Genomic DNA, 7,996 nt, shown 5'->3' with positions numbered 1-7,996 from the left:
ACCTCAGCTGAAATCAAGAGTCAGACATGCAACTGACTGAGACATCCAGGGACCCTGCAATTTAAAATTTTCTAGTAGCTATATTGAAAAAATGTTTTATATAATATTCTTTTAATAACATATTTAATAGAATATATCCAAGATGTCATTTCAATCAATCAAAAATTATGAGACATTATGAGACTACTTTTTTTGTACCAAGTCTTCCATGTTCAAGGGCAATGTTGATCAGATAGATACAAGCTGTGGTAGGCTAATATTAGCCTCCTATCTGCAAAGATATCCACATCCTAATCCTTGGAACCTATGAATGTTACCTTTTAAGGCAAAAAGGACTTCCTAGATATGATTAAAGTAAAGATAATGAGATGGAGGTGTGATTAAATTGAAGATATTGAGATGGAGAGATTATCCTGCGTTATCAGAAGGGGTTTTAACTGTAATCATATTTATCCTATTTATTTTTATGAGGAAAGCAAAGGGAGATTTCACCACTGAGGAAGAAAGAGAATACGATGACAGAAGCAGTGATTGGGGTAATGTGGCCACATGCCAAGCAATGTCAACAGCTCCCAGAAGCTGAAAAAGGCCAAAATCAAATTGTCCCCTAGGGCCTCCAGAGGGAATGTGGCCATGCAAATATCTTGATTCAGGCTCAGTGATACTTATTGTGGACTTCTGGCATCCAGAACTGTGAAGGAATACATTTCTGTTGCTTTAAAAGTTGGTGGTAATTTGCTGCAGCAGCTACAAGAAACTAATACACAAGTCATTTAGAGTAAAGTAATAACATTATATTCTCCCCTTTGTTGTCAACGTCCAAAGAACTTTGGTCCTATTCCCAGAAACTCCTCAACAAGTATCAGTGCTGAAAATGTCTTACTTTTATCTCACATGGTTTCAACTACTACCCATATGCTGAAAACTTCCAAATTTGTATTTCTGTCTTTCACCACTCTCCTGTACTCCAAAGCAATATTACCAAATATTTCGTGGGCATCACCAACTGTGTGTACCACAGTTATCAACAACTAGTGATGCCCAACCTGAACTCATCATTGTAACTAAAAACTATCTCTTTCCTAGATCCTCTGATCCTTTCTTAGATCAGCTAATGGACCGGTCTCCCATCTCTAGGGTAGCTTATATTTTATGCTGAATATTTATAACTAATTTTTCACTGATTGCTGGAACTTTTATTTTGCAATAAACTCTTTTAAGAACCAAAACATTTAAACTATAAGAAATAGATGTTTAATATAAAATCTACTACTAAAGGTTGCTCTGAGTTGCACAGAATATTTGTGACTTTAATCATCTACCACATGTGGGGCCATAATATCACAGACCACATGAAAACCAAATCTTAAGGGGAAACAGTAGCATTTAGTTTAAAATTTTAAAAAGAAAACCATGCCAGTAGATCTTGATTTAATTAATATGCAAAGTGGGTTTATATATCACTCTGTGAAATGTAGCTTTTCATTTAGATTATATGACTATTCTAGAGGCGCCTGGGTGGCTCAGTCGGTTAAGTGTCGGTCTTTGGCTCAGGTCATGATCTCACAGCTCGTGGGTTTGATCCCCACGTTGGGCTCTGTGCTAAACAGCTCAGAGCCTGGAGCCTGCTTCGGATTCTGTGTCTCCCTCTCTCTCTGCCCCTAACCCACTCACATTCTCTCTCTCTCAAAAATAAATAAACATTAAAAAAATTTTTGAAAAAAGATTCTATGACTATTCTAAATTAATTTCACTTTTTCACTCTCATTTTTTTTTTAAATTTTGGAGAGAAAGAGAAAGAGAATACAAGTGGAGGAGAGGGGCAGAGGGAGAGAGAGAAAATCTTAAACAGGCTCCATGCTCAACGCCCCTCAATCTCAAGTTTTCTTAAGCACACACAACAATATAGTAACAACTATTCATAGGTTGGCTCTATTTTCCAAAGAAAAGCTTTGCAAAGGGTTAAATGATACATGGCTTAAATTGACTTTAAGTTATTTCAAATAGAAATTTTAATGCCAATAATAGTTATAGCTTTATTTAATCAATGGACTCTAAAGCTTTTGGAAGGTAATTATTCTGTGGTGAAACACCTGAGATTATTGTGACTAAAATTCTAAAATACTTAAAACTTCAACCTTGAAGGTTAAAATGATAAGCTTTAGGTGAATAAAAATATAAACATTTGTAGATCATAAAGTCATAGTAAAGGTAATATTCTTTTTTGAATTAAGAAATGTATGGAGAGTGAATATATTTGGAATTTGTTGTATACACACAAACTTAATAATTATCTCCAACAATTTGTAGTATATTGCCAGTCTAACGTATCAAGCTGTAAACTACAGCAGCTGTACATACAAAAACACACTTACAAGGGGTGCCTGGGTGGCTCAGTCGGTTGAGCGTCCAACTTCGGCTCAGGTCATGATCTCGCAGCCCGTGAGTTCGAGCCCCGCATCGGGCCCTGTGCTTACAGCTTGGAGCCTGGAGCCTGCTTCTGATTCTGTCTCCCTCTCTCTCTGCCCCTCCCCCGCGCATGGTCTGTCTCTTTCACTCTCAAAAATGAATGCTAAAAAAATTTAAAAACAAAACAAAAACACACTTACAAAAGAGAGTTTCACACTTTCTTTCTTCCCCACCATCAATAAATTTGTAGAAATGTTTTAGCCTTTAAAACAACCTTATAAAACAATCTAAGTGTCCTACAATGGTATTGAACTATTTTGTAAAAGAGTTTTCTAAATTTTGGTTTACTTTTTTTTTTCAAACTCTTTTGCTGGAAATCTTTTTTAAAAATGTCAAGTTTAACACTTTCAGGAAATTGAAACAAAATTGGAGATAGAAAGAATAATTTTTTTTCTGACAGAAACAAAAAACATCTAGAAAATCAGATGATGAGAGCTCAAAAAGGGTACATAACTTATTTTTGAAAATCTACACTTGAGCTGCAGAATAACTTGGGTTCTGAGAAAGACTTTAAAGGTTCTCCTTTTTTAATCTTAATAAATTAATATTCTGTGATAGAATAGAAAGAAATTGAGACAACTTTTGTTTACTGTAGCATCCAAGTTTGACAAGATATTGAAAAAAATCATAGAGACATATATTTGATGAATTTTGTTATACAAAAATACTTGTTGAAAAATGTTACTTTGAATAAAGGAAAAAAACAGGGCTGGTAAAAATACTTTATTTTGAGAGAGAGAGAGAGAGAGAGAGAGAGAGAGAGAGAGAGAGAGAGTGTTCATACACAAGTTGGGGAGGGGCAGAGAGAGGGAGAGAGAGAATCCCAAGCAGGCTCTGTGCTGTCAGAACAGAGCTCAATGCAGGACTTTGTATCACACACCATGAGATCATGACCTGAGCCAAAATCAAGAATTGGAAGCTTAACTAACTGTGCCCTACTTGGGCTAAAATTTTTATGTGTTCCAATAAAAAACATAAAATGAAGAATATTTTTTATTTAGCAGAATTAACTCTGAGTTTACAGGTACCTTAGGAAAATACAGATGATTTTTTCTCAGGTAAAAATATTTCTGGCTTACGGAACTTTAACAACAGAAGCAGCCCATTACTTCAAATTTATTAACCATAAAATACAATTCTGAGAAAGATTGCAAGCAATTTTATTTTAAAAAATTATCTGAACACATTAAAAAAAATCATTCTACAACGACATAGTTTGAGACACAGATATGGCTAAGAAACTTATTAAAGTATATCAATATAAGTCAAATACAGTAATTCTATTTATGTAATTTTTCAATATTTTGCTTTGTTTTGATATATACAGGTATGCATTTTTACTTGTACAAGTAATTTTATTTGTAAGAATAGTTTTGAATAAAAGTATGTATTCACTAATACAATAGCAACAAATTCATTAAGATATAAAAGTCAACATTACAAAGGTTTGATTATTTTAGAACCTTCTTTATTTTCGTAAGTTTTAGGATTTGGATTAAAAAAAAATTATGCAGTCTTCCTATTCAAAAGTGAAATCATAGGACCTGGCAGATCTTCCTTCTCTCTCACAGTCCTGACCTCGCATGCAATAGATTACCATATCCTACCAATTTTTCACATTTTCTGTCTTTCTTTTATCCACACAGTGATTTTATTTTTATTCAACTGTAAGCAAACAGCAGAATTAACGCAACGTTCCACAACTCCAGATCAGGGTTTCTTATACAGACGGGGAGTGAACAGTTTAACAGGTGCAGACTTGAGGATTTCTGACAACCTCTCACCCAGCGCTGAAGCTCATTTGTATGGCCTTGCCTTAACCACAAAGTGATTCTCCCTATAGCTTTTTCCACTACTGCTCTTTAAAAGAGCCAGAGCGGGGCACTGACCCCTAGTAAGGAGTCCGAGGATGTATCACTTTGGGAGTTAGTGGCCACACCAGTCTCTGGCTATCCTGGTGAGGGACATAGCAGTGAAAACACTCCCAAAAGTGCCATCATGCATAATTCTGGACTCAGGCTCACAAAGGCAGAGGCAACAAATCTCTCTCTCTCTCTCTCTTTTAAACCTTTCTTAAGGATTCTTTGATGCTCTGCTCTGTTACTATAGACATTTTTTCTTCTGGTCATTTTTTCTTCTTTAAATTCTGGATTGCTATTCTTTTTTTTTATTTTTTTAGTGTTTTTATTTATTTTTGAGACAGAGACAGAGCATGAGCGGGGAAGGGGCAGAGAGAGAGGGGGACACAGAATCTGAAGCAGGCTCCAGGCTCTGAGCTGTCAGCACAGAGACCGACACAGGGCTCAAACTCACAAAACACAAGATCATGACCTGAGCCGAAGTCGGACACTTAACCTACTGGGCCATCCAGGCGCCCCTGGATTGCTATTCTTATATTCACAATTTGATGACCCCAACCTAGTACCAAAATATTCCCCAAAATACAGTTCAAATTTGTTCAAAACATAAACCTGGGTGTGAACCTCTAGAATTATTATGGTTAGGCAGAAGGAAAAGTCACTCTAAACCACTACCAGATGGCTCAGGCCTCACCTGTGAGAATGGGAAGCTGGGAAGCAGAGAAATCTACATGCATCACTGAGCTTGAGAACACTGCTCAACACCTCAGGGACGATTTCTGTCTCCTAGCATGCCTCTGCTTCCTAGATAGCTGCTCATAGAGTTTGGGCACACAGTCATCTCATTCACCCTGGTAGCACGTGCCAGCCACCAGGTGCCCGAGCTCATACTTTGAATTTGCCATGGTGGTCTCCAGATCAGTTGCTGAGAATGGGCTCATCATCCTTCTGTGACCCATTCTGCTGGTAAACCAGCCAGATATAGCAATTGAAGGCTGTGCCATTGGGAGGCGCAGAGTCGACATAATCAGAGAGGACTATGCCACTGCTGATGTCATTGCCCCTCACTCTGACCACCAGAAAATGGTGCCATTCCCTGTACTTGGGATCCTTCCATCTGGGAGCATCTGAATCTGTCATGACCAAGGTGTAAGGTTTATGTGGCTCAAGACCACCCCATGAAGTCCTGGTGGGTCTGTTCTTATCCTGGGTGGGTGTCAGCAATTTGGCCAGCTGTCAACCTCCACCCTGGCATATTTGACCTGCAGCAGATGCTGTGGCTGCTCATCCACTTCCTATAAGCTCAGTCCTGGACCATTTGCTGAGGTCTATGGGCATCACGGGGCCGGGTTGGGCAGACAGCTGGGAAGAGTCTTGGGAGGCAAGGTACCAGCCTGAAGCACCGACTCCGAGTGGTCCACAAAGTGTTTCAACACATTTTCTTATTTTCACTTCATTGGCTTAATTTAAGTCCTAACTGTGTCTTACAAACCTATGTGGTAACTTCCTACTGTATTCATGTCTTTGCCTCTACACACTTTCTATTAATTAGGAATTAATAGGAATTTTCAAAACTGAAAATTCTTATAGGAATTCTCTTGAAAATTCTTAGCAGGAATTTTCAAAACTGAAAATCAATTTTGTTATTCAAATGCTACAATCACATCAGGGATACTATATTTGCCATAGTCTAAACGCCGAAGTCCTTCGATGAAATTGTAGAGTATTCTATGATTTAGTTTCTGCCTTTGTTCTCATCATTTATGTGGTCCCACCTCATTCAACTCAGGCTATATGCTAACTTCTCTGCCATTGCTCCTGATTTTTTTCTCCCTCCTGAACTAAACAATTGTCTTTTAAGTGTCTAAAAATCCCTTGGTAGGCTTAAACATAGTTCAGATGATTTTTCCTCTGTAAAGCCTTCCCTGTCCATGTTGCAAATTTGAAATTACACTTTTATTTGTCCAACACTATACATGTTGAGTGTGTGTGTGTGTGTGCATGTGCATGTGCGTGTAGTAGCACTTATCATACTAGATTTTAAACACTATTTTTAAGTCTGCCAAGCTGTAACATTTAGTTTTTAATTGGCAATGTCAATTAAAAACAGATACTCAGATATCTTTGTTTCTTCAGTGGATGGATGGATAAATGAATGATTAGACTATTCACAGCCTATTTAAACTCATTTATATTTTAGCATGGTGTGTGTTTCTTATGGATATACAAAAACACATAAAACCATTGCGAAACTCAGAAAAGATATCATGCACCGACTAAAATGATAAAGAATGATAAAATATTCAGATATATTTATTTGCCCAGATGTGTGTTTTTTTCTTGCTTTTGCTTCTTAGATATGAAAGTTAGCTCTCAACAATATTGATGATTCAATCTGTCAAGAACACTTGTGCTTGTGTATTTAATGAAAGAATTTCTGGATTCTTTGATAATCTAATTTTCTTTTTCTTTTCTTTTTTGAGACAAAGAGAGTGCTTGCATGTGGGTGGGAGAGGAGCAGAGGGAGAGGGAGAGAAAAGCTTAAGGAGGCTCCACACCCAGCACAGAGCCTGACACGGGGTTTTATCTCACGACTGTGAGATCATGACTTGAGCTGAAATCAAGAGTAAGATGCTTAGCTGACTAAGCCACCCAGTCATCTCTAATAATCTAATTTTCTAGTTTAATAATCTAATAATCTAATTTTCCATTAGATTATCATTGTCCAGCATATGTGACATAAAGGGCATAAAGTTTTGCATATCAAAACTAATTTTTATATTATATTACAATGTATTTTGTGTCATTCTTTTATAAGAACTCTAGCAGATGTAATCTCTTTGCCACTTTCTACAACTGACATAACTTCATCACTTATAATACAATGTGGGAAGTTAAATTTGCACATAAATAAAGCATCAATTTATTTGTGATTGCCCAAAGCCTCTTCTGTGATTTCAACTTGGACATGAAACAGAAGCACCCAATAATTTCTTTTACTTGAGTTAAACATTTACATTTTCTAATTTATATTTCTGTATCGTTTATTTGCCTAAGACAGCAATTTAGAAATTTTGACAAGTATAGAAAAGATAAAAAATACTCAAAATTATGTTTGGCATTTGATTGTGTATTAATTCTGAATTCTGCCTTCTAACCCCATAAATAGTAGGTTCAGATTTGTACATGTTTGTGAGTGTGGAAGTTCTGAAATGTTCCATGGACTCCATTAAATTTTGTAATAATCATAACGATGTAAATAGGTGATGATGAAGATGATAATAATGATAATTCTTTGCATTTTGTTACAAACAACACTATTTCAGAGTCAGGTGTTACTACACTCACATCATTAACCAAAGAAGTAAATTTAGGAGAAGTGACTTGACCAAATACACTCCACCTGGAAGAGGCAGATCACACACAGGGGTCAAATTTTTTTAAAGGTTATTTATTTATTTTGAGAGAGGCAGAAATAGTGTGGGTCAGGGCCGGGGGTGGGGGGCAAAGAGAGAAGGAGAGAGAGAGAATCCCAAGCAGGCTCTGCATGGTGGCAGAGCCCGAAACAGGGCTCGAACTACAAAACTGTGAGATCACGACCTGAGCTGAAACCAAGAGGCAGACACTTAACTGACTGAGTCATCCAGGTACACAGGGGTCAAATTTAA

At 37.0% G+C, this 7,996-nt stretch overlaps 1 pseudogene; it reads right to left on the bottom strand.

Annotated features, from left to right (window-relative positions):
* Window positions 1-5,086: 5,086 nt before the first annotated feature.
* Window positions 5,087-5,666, bottom strand: LOC131513121 (phosphatidylethanolamine-binding protein 1-like; annotated as a pseudogene).
* Window positions 5,667-7,996: the final 2,330 nt, after the last annotated feature.

Source organism: Neofelis nebulosa, chromosome 5, assembly GCF_028018385.1.
Source record: "Neofelis nebulosa isolate mNeoNeb1 chromosome 5, mNeoNeb1.pri, whole genome shotgun sequence".
NCBI classification, from domain to species: domain Eukaryota; kingdom Metazoa; phylum Chordata; class Mammalia; order Carnivora; family Felidae; genus Neofelis; species Neofelis nebulosa.
The sequence above is the reverse complement of the archived record's forward strand: the minus strand, read 5'-3'. Positions and strand labels throughout refer to the sequence as shown.